The sequence below is a fragment of the Protopterus annectens genome, chromosome 9.part0 (assembly GCF_019279795.1).
Source record: "Protopterus annectens isolate FY-2018-M chromosome 9.part0, PAN1.0, whole genome shotgun sequence".
In the NCBI taxonomy this organism is placed as follows: Eukaryota; Metazoa; Chordata; order Ceratodontiformes; family Protopteridae; genus Protopterus; species Protopterus annectens.
Window position 1 is genome coordinate 61,366,584 of NC_056743.1, and position 12,807 is coordinate 61,379,390.

Below are 12,807 nucleotides of genomic sequence, written 5' to 3' on the forward strand. Positions count from 1 at the left end.
ACATTCTGACAGAAAAACTATTGCTTTTGAAGACCTTGAAACTATAAATCTTTTACCTGACTATTAATGCATAAAACTAGCTGGTAAGTATCTTCAAATTTTAATTTTTTTGATTACATTTTCTGTCAGAGAAAAGTTTTCAGTCACAGTTCTTTCACCGTTTGCTGCTCTCATTTAGCCATCTTGGCCATGCATCTTAAATTTTATTTCTGATGATAAAAGGACAATTTGTAATGAGCATAGCAATATTTGTACATAAGTTAAAACTGTAAGCTCTACCGATAGTTTAATATACTATCAGAGCTCTTGGAGAATCTCAGACATAGCCATAACACAACTGTGCTCAGATGGACCAATTAGAGTGAGTGACAAAAGAAACTCACTGTTCTCCATGTCATTGTCACTGGTATACCATGTGTTATACATCTTGCAACATGTGAGGCTACAACAATGCGAACATTCCTAGCTGTACACAGGTGGATGTCCAAGGGTCTCTCATGATCAAAACACCAGAACCACATATCATTTTCCTCAGCTGCATAGACGGTTTTGATTATCTCCTCTGCATGTGACATTTCTAAGTTTGTGATGTATCAATAACAAATGTTGCTGTTTTATAAACAGATGGGATTGTAGGCATTTCTCACTTTACATTGCTGTGATCTATGGAATTAAAAAAAATGGAAAGTAAGAGATAGGAACATACTAGGCAAGCAACCACAGGGATCATACAATACCTAGCCATGCACACTATTAAGCAGACAAATGTAATTCTTGCAGTATGGACACACTTCAGTTAATTACTTGAGTAATATTCACAAACACAGAATGCATGTTGCTCACTAGATCATGAGCCAAAGGCAATGTTGAAAAGATAGAATGTCTGTGCACTTAAGTAAGAATCATGCTGCACATTATATTTAAAATGGATGAAAATCCCAGAAAGCAAGACGTAGATCAGAGCATGTAAAGATCTGTACATGAAGTGTTATAACTCCTCTAAAGTTTGCACATAACTACAATGGTGGAGAGTAGAAATGTAACAGAAAGGTAAACAAATGTTCATTAAATAAGTGACATTGTCCTTACAGGTTATACAGGTGAGAAGAGCACAGGAAAGCAAGTTGTGATACAGTGGAGGGAATTTCTAAAAGGACATATGCTCTGCAGAGTAAAGGAGCCTGTGTGCCAGGATTGGGGGCACTGCATTCCAGGTCTGTAGGAATGTAACACCAGCAATATAGGTTCAACTCGGTGCTGCTTACAGAATTCTTAGCACTTGTATAATGCAGTGACTGGAGCATTGCCTGACCACAACCAGCCTGAGACAGCTGTGCTCTTTCTTCTTTGGAAATATACTGGCACCCATCCAAAAGTTTCAGTTGCATTTACCCCTCCCTTCCAGTTGCATTGCTGCTATTTCTGCCCTCAACATTTCCCATTATAGACTACTAAGTCATTGTTGGCAAATGACTTGATACTCCTCTGATGAACATAATGCACATCTACTTATATGTGAGAATATTGTACAGCACTTACCACTGATTGCAGTAGTACTTGCACATGAGCATAGTGCACATGTCAGTGCTGAATTATGAACTGGGCCTAGAGCTGATATTTATAAAAGATATATTTATTTGATATGACAATAACACAAAATGTAGACTAAACCATGAATATATGAAACTGGGCCTATTTCTGACATGTGAGTCTTGTTAATCCTGCCCTCGCATTAGTACTTGTCCATTAGTGTAGTTCACGATTACTTACCTCTGAGATTAGTTTAGCAGTACTTATGCATCCGCATAGTGCACAAGTACTTACCTCTGAGATTATATGTATAAGCATAGTGCACTAGTACTTGCCTCTGAAATTAGTTCAGTAATACTTATTCATAAGCATAGTGCATAGCTAGTAAGCAGGGCGGCACACCACCAGGGGCAAATGTTATACTGCCACAAAATATAAGTATAAATAAAACAGGAATAGCGAAGGCAGTGAACGAACCACGCAGTCCACACAATAAATTAACCATAAAATAGCAGATTTAATACTGATAAGTGCTTTCGCGTATCATCTTCTTCAGACCATTAAAAAAAAAGCAATTAACAAGACATTTAAATACTATGCAATATCCAATCAAAATTCAGTTAAACTTCAAAAATCACAATGCCATATCTTAAAGACATAAAGCTAAAAATAAACAAGGAAATCAATACATGTAAATGTATCACTACTGTAAAAACTATGCTAGCTTAAAACATATGAACAAATATACCATTAGATAAACACAGTCTCTAGCATAAAACATTTATAACTATAGTTGTAGCACAAATTTATCAGACACTTATCTGACTGAAAGTCTCATAGACTTAAGGATTGGCTTAACAGAGGCTCTCTCACTGAGCCTCTTGCTCCTATTTGCTGTTAACCTTAAAATCCATCTAACCTCCTTGCTTTCAGTTTGATTTTTAATATCACCTTCATGTAGGGTTGGTTTAACTATTTCTATAGCCATGAATCTAACCCTGATGCACGAAAGTGCTTACCAGTATTAAATCTGCTATTTTATGATTAATTTATTGTGTAGATTGCGTGATTCGTTCACTGCCTTTGCTATTCCTATTTTATTTATAGTGCATAACTAGTTACCTGTGAGCATAGTGCAATAGTACTTAACTCTGAAATTAGTTCAGTAGTACTTTTGCATAAGCGTTGTGCACAAGTACTTACCTGTGAGCATCATGCACTAGTCCATACTTATAAGCATTGTGCACTAATACTTGCCCATAAACACAATGCACTTTTACTTACCATGGGGTCCCTTTATTTCCATCCCAATAAATACTGAAATATTTGGGATAATTATAGATAATTCTGTGCTGAATACATTGGATAACAAATATATTTGTGAAGTATTAGTGAAAATAATGTATTTTTTTACTAAAATAGAAAAACAATCACCTATAAAGATTATAAACTTTCTCATAGGAACATTCTAACTTTCACTTTATTTTATTTATTTCCAGTTTGATGACCCGGGAGGTCCACTGGGCTCAAAAATCCTGTTTTCAGTGGATGTTTAGTGGTTCAGAACAGTAGTACAAGGTTAAATTAATAAAGAGGTTTAAATCATCTGAGAATAATATAGAAGTAACATTAGCATGGATGAGTTCTTTATGCATGAATATTAGCATGAGTTAAATTAATGCAGAGGTTTAAATCCTCTGAGAGTGGTATAGAGGTAGCATTAGCATGAAGGCAGTACATAGGGTTAATCAATAGTGTGTAAGGAAGAACAAACTGTGTGTGTTATAAAGTATTTATGTATTAAGCAGGTTAGGTAGGTGGAGTGCAATTGCATTTCCATTTTTGGGAGAGGTAAGAATGCAGCTGGGTTTTTAAGTGTTCAGAGTTCTCAGAAATTCTTAGAGCTGGAGGGAGAGAATTCCATTTTTTGGCAACTGAAAAGGATAGCAGAAGCTGACCAGCGGGACGGTTTGGTTTATAAGCAGAGATTAGATTTTGGTGGGTAGATCTTAGAGTTCTGTTCGGGGTGTATAATGGTAAGATGTTTGTTAGTTCTGGGCATATCATTGGTTTGAAAACAAGCTTGTGAGTGGTGATGACTTTGAGGTAGTCAAGGTAGTTTGGGAGTTCTAGCCATTGCAGCTAGTGGAGAGGTTTACAGTGGTGAGTGGAGTATTTGGAAGTGGTGGCGAACTTTGAGATTTTATTGTAATGGGATTCTAGTTTAGAAGAGATGGAGGAAGATAGGTTGGTTAGTAGGGGAGCACCATACATTAGTAAAGGTAGTAAGAAGGTAGTGGTGAGGGTCTGTCTTGTTGAGGGGGAGAGGAAGTGGGAGTTTCTGTACAGCATGCCAAGTTTCTGATGGGTTTTCTTTATATTTGGCTGAATATGGGTATCGAATTTTAGGTTTTCATCAGTAGTAACTTCAAGAAGTTTAGCAAAAGGAACAACTTCTATAGTGGAGTTGGCAAGGCTTGTAATCTTGAAAGAGGTTTTGTCTAGGAGGATAGATTTTGAGGGAGAGAATAGAAGGATCTTTGATTTGTTGGCATTCAAAGAGAGGTGATTTTGGAGCATCCAGTTCTCAGTAGTTGAGAAGGCAGTTTGAATTTTTGTTTGAAGCTCAGGGGAGTTTGATGCAGAGCAAACTAAAGTTGTCATCTGCATATTGTACTATCTTTGTGTTACGAATGGCTGCATGGAAATCATTAATGAAGATATTGAAGAGCATTGGGCCAAGAATGGATCCTGGGGTACCTCAGTTTGGGGGGGGGAGAAGGCTGAGGTGCCAATCTTCCGTTTTACTGCCTGCGATCTGTCAGAGAGGTAGTTGCTGAACCAGGTAATGGTATTTTGTGAGAGGTTAAGATTGGAAAGGTGGTGAAGAAGGTGGGTATGGGAGACTGTGTCGAAAGCTTTGAAGAGGTCAAGGAGGACTGTGGATACAAGTTGTCCAGAGTCACGGGCATGGTTTACAATGTCTAGAAAAGAGAGAAGAGCTGTTATTGTGCTATGGCCAGGACGGAACCCATGTTGTGTTGGGGTGAGGATTTGGTTATGTGTAATGAATGGCATGAGCTGGAGGTGGATGCATTTTTCAAGAATTTTTGAAATAGGGGAGAGAATCACTATTGGTCAGAAGTTGGAGATGTTATTATTTTTGCCTCCTTTATGGAGGGGTAGGATAAAGGCTGCACGCCACAGTTTGGGGACATATGATTCTTGTATGGATCTGTTGATGAGTATGCTAATGGGGATGGTGATGCTGTCTGCTGCAATTCTTAAAAAGAGTGAGGGGATATTGTCAGGGACACTGGAGCAAGGCTTAAGCTTAGAGAGCAGTTTTTTTATATGAGGTGGGGATGGGTTTGAGGTGGAATATGGGAGGTGAGTTTGGGATGGAAGGTTGGGCAGAGGGTTGATTTGGAGGAGGTGTTGTTTGGGAATGTTTTAGTGAGTTCTGCTATAGAGTTAGTAAAGAAAGAGTTGAACAGAGTAGCTATTTCTGGGCCAGATTTACTAGTGTCAGGGAAAGGATTGGTTTTGGTGCCTGGGTTGAGAAGTGAGTTGATGGATTTCCAGAAATGTTTGGGGTTAGAGGAGCGGTTAGACTGGAGTTTGATATAGTATGCTTTTCTGTATTGTATGATACATTTGTTTGGCTAAGTTATGGAGTTGTTTATATTTAAGAAGGGTGTCAGTGTGCCTATTACGATGGTAGAGTTTCCAGCTGTTGTCCCTTTGTTGCATGAGTGTTTTGGTATCTTTACTAAGCCAAGGGGTGGAATTGGTTTTTATATGTTTTATTCTTGGAGGGGTTTGAGAGTTAAGAGTGTCTAAGAAGGTTGAGTTGAAGAATTTGACAGCACTGTCCAGAGGTAGAGTTTTTAGAGTGTCCCAATTTATCAGTTTGAGAGAGTTGGACAAAGTTGTAGAGGGTTAAAGTTGTTGAGATTCCAAGTATGGATATATTGGTGTAGATGAGGAGAGGAGGGAGTGGCTCTATGGATGAAGGCTGGTAAGTGATCACTGATGGAGTCTGGTAAGTTGCCAGTGTGGCAGATTTTGTTTGGGTGGGAGACAAGGATCCAGTCCAGTATGGAGCCTGGGGGGTTATTTTTATTAGGTCTGGTTATATCATTTATGAGTTGAAATTACATAGATTGATTGACATGGTGGGGTTATTGGCAGTAATTTTGTTCCAGTCAATGTTCACATCTCCTAGGATATGTGTCTCAAGCTTGATATTATATGAGGCCCATAGTAGAATTTCCTCAAGTGTGTTAATGTTGTTTCCAGGGGGATATAGAGGGCTATAACACAAATGCTTTTCTGGTTATTTAGTTTGAGATTTCCTATGAATAGTTTGTTGAACTGTGGAATAGGATTTTGGTAGGGAGTGATGGAATGTAGGCTAGAGTAGATTAAGGCTACTCCTCCACCCTTCTTTTTTAGGTGGTCTTCTCTAAGTACTTGAAACACAGGGGGTCGTACTTCAGAATCTGAAATGTTGGGTTTTAGCCATGTCTCAGAGACAGCTGCTATGTCAGGTTGGGTATGGGGTAGCCAAGCATGGAAGTGGGCTAATTTGTTTCATAGTCTCTGGGTATTGATGGTTAACATCTTGAGGTATTTAGGGTTGGTAGTATGGGTGGTAATGGGAGGAGATGGATTGCTGCTGGTACTAGGTCCTGGGTTGGGGTGTATGTCTCCTGCTAGGCATAGACAGTTAAATGGGAATGAGAGCAGGGGTTTGGATTTGCTCCTAGAGTTTGGTGGGTGGTACAACAATGCTTTGGGAATATGATGTTTCTTTGAGGAGGATAGGAGTTTTAGTTTAAAGCAGAAGTGGGTTTGGAAGCACTAGAGAGGAGGGTATAGTGTGGAAATGAGATGTGGCAGAGTTATGATATGTGTTAGTGGTGCTGGTAGGGTTAAGAGGGGATAGGAAAGAAGGGGTAGTTTGTAAGAGGAATAGGAGGTATTGGGAGTAGTAGACTAAGGGAAAGGATGAGAATGGTTTGAAGAGACATGGTGTGGTTTGGGTATAATGGAATAGTTGGGGGTTAGGTGGTAAGGATGTAATAGGATTATTGGTGACAGTGTAGCAGGGAGGAGTATGGAAGTGTATCTAGAGCTTTAAGGATTAGGGATGGGGAAGGGTGAGAGAGTATTGGAGGATGGGAGGGGATAGTGAGGAGATGAGAGTGGATTGGGTGAGACGGGGAGAGGACATGGCTAGAATAATTGTAGGAGCACTGAGGGTGGGTGAGAATTGGGGGTAGGGTAGGGGAGCAGAGTGAGCCCACAGGGCGAATGGAGTGGGTAGAGCCAAGGTGAAGGAAGAAGGCAAGACTGTGAAGAACTATCAGTGGTTAGGTAGGTAAGCTCAAAGGTAAGGAAAGTATGGAGAATGTAGCACTTGTTTACTGTAGTTGTTGTATGCATCACATAACACAAGTCTCCAGCCAAATTCCTTGTAAGCATGATAGCATATGTAACAGTAAACAATTTCTGTAGTAAAAGCAATCACTACATCAGTTAGAGACCTAGACTACATAAAGTTAGCTAAGTACTTCAGTTGGAAAACATAAACATGCCTGTTTAACCAGGTGCACCACAAACATTTGAGAAGAGCTTAAACAATTGCAGGCACTTACTTTCAGGTGTGCACACTAAAAAGGGTCTGGGGAAGCTTCCTCACCACAAGCAGGTCAAAAGATAACTTTCAAAATGGTGCCACTCAAGGAGACCCACTAATATAGACTAGTTAATGTGCATGGGGAGGAGGGAGATACAAAATGAGGGAAGGCATAACCAGAAAAAGCAGGTAGAGATCTGGCCCGCCCCCTCACAGAAGACTGCAAAGAAAAGCAATCAGTATAAGAAGTGGAAGCCTTGGAGCTGTAATGTAAGTGTAAGCAAGGAAGAGGTAGAAGCAGCATATTAGGAGTGTAACAAGGAAGAGGTAGAAGCAGAACATTAGGAGTGTAACAAAGGAGGGGTAGAAGCAGGACATTAGGAGTGTAACAAGGGAGAGGTAGAAGCAGGACATTAGGAGTGTAACAAAGGAGAGGTAGAAGCAGGACATTAGGAGTGTAACAAGGGAGAGGTAGAAGCAGGACATTAGGAGTGTAACAAGGGAGAGGTAGAAGCAGGACATTAGGAGTGTAAGCAGATAGTTGCAGAAACACTACTTTATGGCCTTGGTGTGCAACTAATACAAAGGAAGGTAAATCTATCTGGTGGACAAAATACACCAAGTAAATGGTACCTGCCTTACTTTACATGTATTCCGTGTGGAGGCAGATCTATTTGGGACAAGATACAGCAAGTACATTGTTAAGTTATGCCACCTAGTGGCAATAGACAAAGCTATAGATGCCTGGTGGGGGGGGGGGGCCTTGCAGATATGCACGCCGGACAAAACAGTGTTTAAAAAATAACTAGTAAAAAAAACAAATGTGCTGTAAAAGGAAATATAAATAACCAGTCACAATGTTTAAATCATAACTGTTAAGGATCACATCTGCTAATAACAAGAACTGTAAATATCCAGTCACCTATGCAGACTTGTCTGGTAGGTATCCTTATTAAAAAGTGTTCTTTTTGGCTTGCAATAACTGTAGGGAGAAACCGGACTGTAGCAGTGGTTTTATCTGGTAATGTTGCAGTTGCTGAGGGGGTGGGGGAGGAATCTGAGCTGTGATGATGTAGGTAGACCATGTGTGCTATGCAGAGTTGTCTGGTAGGTATCCTTATTAAAATGTGTTATTCTTGGCTTGCAATAACTGTAGGAAGAAACCGGACTGTAGCAGTGGTTTTATCTGGCAATGTTGCAGTTGCTGGGGGTGGGAGGAACCCAAGCTGCGATGATGCAGGTAGACCAAGTGTGCTGCAGGTGTGCACACTGAAAAGGGTCTGGAGAAGCTTCCTCACCACAAGCAGGCCAAAAGATAACTTTCAAAAAAAAAAAAACAGCATTTTATATTCTTTTATTTTGCTATTCAAGTGTTATGATAACAGCAAGATGAATCTGTAAGAATCAGTTATCCAAAGCTAAGATATGGCACTTATAGCCATACATTTTCTTCCACTTCCTACATTTCCTGAAAATCCCCAAAATTGTCAGTCCTGCTCTTCCAAGATGCACCAACCTTGATTTAATTTCATTGTACAGTTAGAGGAATTGATTTACTTAAAACATTTAGGCAACCATTCAAGCAAATAAAGTCCTCACAGATGCTTTGCATCTCCAGGCATGTGTCTCCAAGTGCAACCTACTTCAGAATTTACCATAATTTGTTCTACATATATTCTACTCATCAACATCCTACGTCTTCTTACCAATTCCCTAACGTCCCACCTGGTCATAAATTGTGTAGTTATTTGCTATGATCTTTTCCACGTTTTCCCATATTTCCAGTCATAAAAAAAAAAAAAAAATCTTTTCTCTGTCCCTCCCTATTGATATTGTATTTTTGGTATTACCCTGTACAGCTGAGTCCTGTGGAAGATTTGTAAGTTATGAATGGACATTCTCTAGAACTCATCCTGCCTCATCCACCAACAAATTAATTATTCTTTAGTAAAGAATTCAAATATGTTTCCCCCCCATTCTGTCTCTGTCCTTATTTACACTTGTTAACTTCACATCCCTTCCCCCATCAGTGTGACATTCCAGCTAGTACTGCCTTACTTAGTAGCTGTCATAATAATATAACCCTTATGTACTTTAAATAAATTGTTTTAATGATGTGGTTCCTCTTATTTAACCAGATTAATAAGTCTGTGATTTTATCCAAGACAATATACTGCATGGCTGGAGGGATGAGAATTTAACATCTGTACCAATAACACTTTGTTTTTACAGCACAATAAACCACTCCCTTGCCTGATAAAAAGTATATTTATATATTTAGAAACCTTGTGAGGAAACTATTACTCTATTTTTGTTTTATTTGGATCGCTTGTCTGTGTACTTAATAAAGGCTTTTCGACTGGAAACGGACTGCCTGTCTTGCTTGGATTACTTTTGAATACTTAGTAATTCTGTACAATTATATATTTTTTTATTTATTTATTTTTTTTACTTAAGATGAGTTTAAGTTCACTACTTCTACTACTATTGTCTGATCCGATTAATATACAGTGATTAACTAGAGATATATGGACTGAAAATCTTCCACACACACAAGTTTCTTACACTGTTTCAATTCCAAAATCCGTTTCGCTATTAGAAGAGCAGGATGAATATTCATTTTTTTCCTAAGAGTGTGATTCTGAGTTCCATATACTAGCACTTTTTTTGTTTGATAAAAGTTGTATAGTTCTACACTGTAAGCTTCTGGTAACTGACATATATTTTATGACCAGAGTAAAAGTGCCCTGACTTCTGTTTGAAAACCTGTCCAATGAGTTGCCATTTTTAATTTTAGGAAGTGCCACCATCTTTTTACACTCCTCTCATTTTGCTAGGTTAATGACAACAGTCAGGCAATGGCTTTTTTTAAAAGTGCTTATGTTCCTCCTACATTTTACATAATCTATCAGTTTGTCTGGGTGCAGATATCATAATAACAGGCTCTAGTGAGATTTTTTGGATTCTTCAGCGTTACATTTCTGATATATGGGTGGTCAAATCATTGCAGGAAGTTATAAACTGCTTGAAAAAGTATACCTCAGAGTTGGACAGAGTACCATAATAAACTGAGTTTGTGTCCCAATCAGGTATAGGGCCAGACTGGTCATACTAGGTTACAACTTTCTCTTTCTCTAATGCTCTGAGCTGAGCAGTGGAGAGGGGGGTGATTAAGCCCTCTTAGCTTTCCCTTTCTTGTATTTTCCTTTCTTTGTATACTCCTAAGGTAGATGGGTTGAGGCTGATAAAAAGAAATAAAGTGCATTGCACTATTAATAATACACTTGCACAGTTGTGGTCTGTAAATGTACTTAATACTAGAAGCATAATTGTAGATGCTGGGGACTAATCCCTCATTATTTTATGCCCTGGCATCAGAGTTCCAGATGTCAGATACAAGCTCTCTGAAACTGAAGTCTGGCCCTTAACTGGGCATATGGTTAGATGCATTGGAATGATTTCTAAAATATTCATAGACCTAAAAGGAGATTGAGACAAGCCTTGTTATGACCAGGACATACAGAGTGCAAAAAGGCTGCTTCATAACTCCATCCTTTTTAGGTGCCACTTTCCCCACCATTTTATTGATTGAAATATTCTAATTAGATTCTGTTTGTGTTCAACAAAAAAATCTTCTGTTTACCTATGTAATTATTGGGGTACAGGTAACTCAGTTTGATTGCTTTCCTGAGGAGTGGGGAACTAGTTGTTACATTTGTATATCCATCGGACTGCACAGTAAACAACCTAAACACTGTGGATGTGTTTCCAGCCTCCATGAGGTCTCTTACTGTGGCAGCATCTAGAATGAAATGTTGAGCATAACATACAATTTCATATTTAAAGATATATATCCTAGAAGTTGTATTGTTTGTTATCTAATACTTGACCAATGCTCAGAATGTTGAACCTGATAGTTGACTGATTCTCAAAGTGTTGAATCTAAAAGATCATTGGCAACCTGCTATGGTGGCTACACTTAAGGAGCAAGTCAGCAAGTGTTGCATTGTTCTCACTTCCTTCTCCTCCTCCAAGTCTGTATGATCTCAGAGTATATATATGGATATATAGCCATATATAAAAAATGCAGCATATTGAACAGCAACTTATTGAATGCAACTAGTCAATTAGTAGCGTATTGAACATGAAAACATAAATAAAACTTTTCTTTTAGGGTAGGCATGCTTCACTTCACCTCCTACATTCCTTACTAAGTGTATATCTATTTATCTATCTATCTGCTTATCTTATCTACCCATACTAACTCCAAGATCACAATACAGAGACAAAAGTGCAAATACCCTGATCCCCACTATACCATGATCTTGCATAGAAAAAAAGCCTGTACATTTGATAAGCTTATTTTCGATCAACTGTACTGGCTTTTGTTCTGTTCTAATCTTGTATGTTATGCTTGTAGTTCAAGGAGTCCTCATATGTTATGTCTGTAGTTCAAGAAGTGTAGGAGGGAGCTCGTCCTTCTGCAAAAATAAATAAATAAAATATAAAATACATCATGTGTGTATTTTGTGACCTTGGTAGTATCATTGGTTTGACTAGTGAAATCTAAGGTTGTTGATGCTTTGGGTTCAAAATGTGAATTTAAAAAAAAGGAAAAAAAAAAAAGAAAACAAAGATCGGATCCAAAACCAAGTTTCAGAACCACACCAAACCAATTAAAAAGAAGGTCTTGTCTACCATTAAAAAAATGAGCACATTTGCCTTAACAGGTATATAGACTTCTTCAGAATTCCAAATAGTTATGCCAATTAAATCAGATGTGATTATTTTTACTGGACTCATATACCCCCATACACAAGGTTCATATACCAAACTGCCTATATTTGGCTGGTTTCTTCAGTGGTATCCTAACATTTGATCTTCCTTCTGAGACTGTTCCTGTTCCTATATGTATTTTCTCAAAAATATGAAGAGAAGAACTTATTTCTGCAACTACAAGTTCACACCCTAAGGATAATTGTCATGTAGTTGTGACAGTTCTGGCTACTTCTCCTTTTCTTCAATAAATGTTTCATTTTCAAAAAATGCAGTCCATATTCAACTGTTAACTGCTTTCAACTTTAGGCTACAAACATCCCACGGCTTCTGAATTCTCATTCCTTGTCTCCAGTAAGACTGGTACCTTTGTGCTGTTTTTTCATAATATTTCTGTCTATAATGATTTTTTTTAGAATGTCTTTTATGTTCTTTTGTATTTCTGCCATTAGTAATACAGTGAAATTAGGATCATTTATTTTTTATATTTCTCCCCATTTATAACCAAACTGTTTTTGAAAACACAGAGATGACAATTCTCATAATTTTGCCGCTGTACTTTTTCATAATATTTTTACAGTTTGGATATAATATTTTTACAGTTTGGATAATTTTCACATGAAGTGAAATAGGTTGATGATAGTGTATCCAGGATGTTAGTTATCTGATTTTTTTTCTGCAGTACAATTGCCATTTTGGCTCATTGGCATATATGACAGCATCGTGTGTCACAACAGCCTGGTTGACAGCAACCTCTCTTTTGTGGTCAGAAAGTCCTTCTATGTGGCACATCTCATTACTAAGAGTTTTGCATCCAAGAAGAAAGAGGTCATTGTCTCCCTCTATTCTTCCCTCAT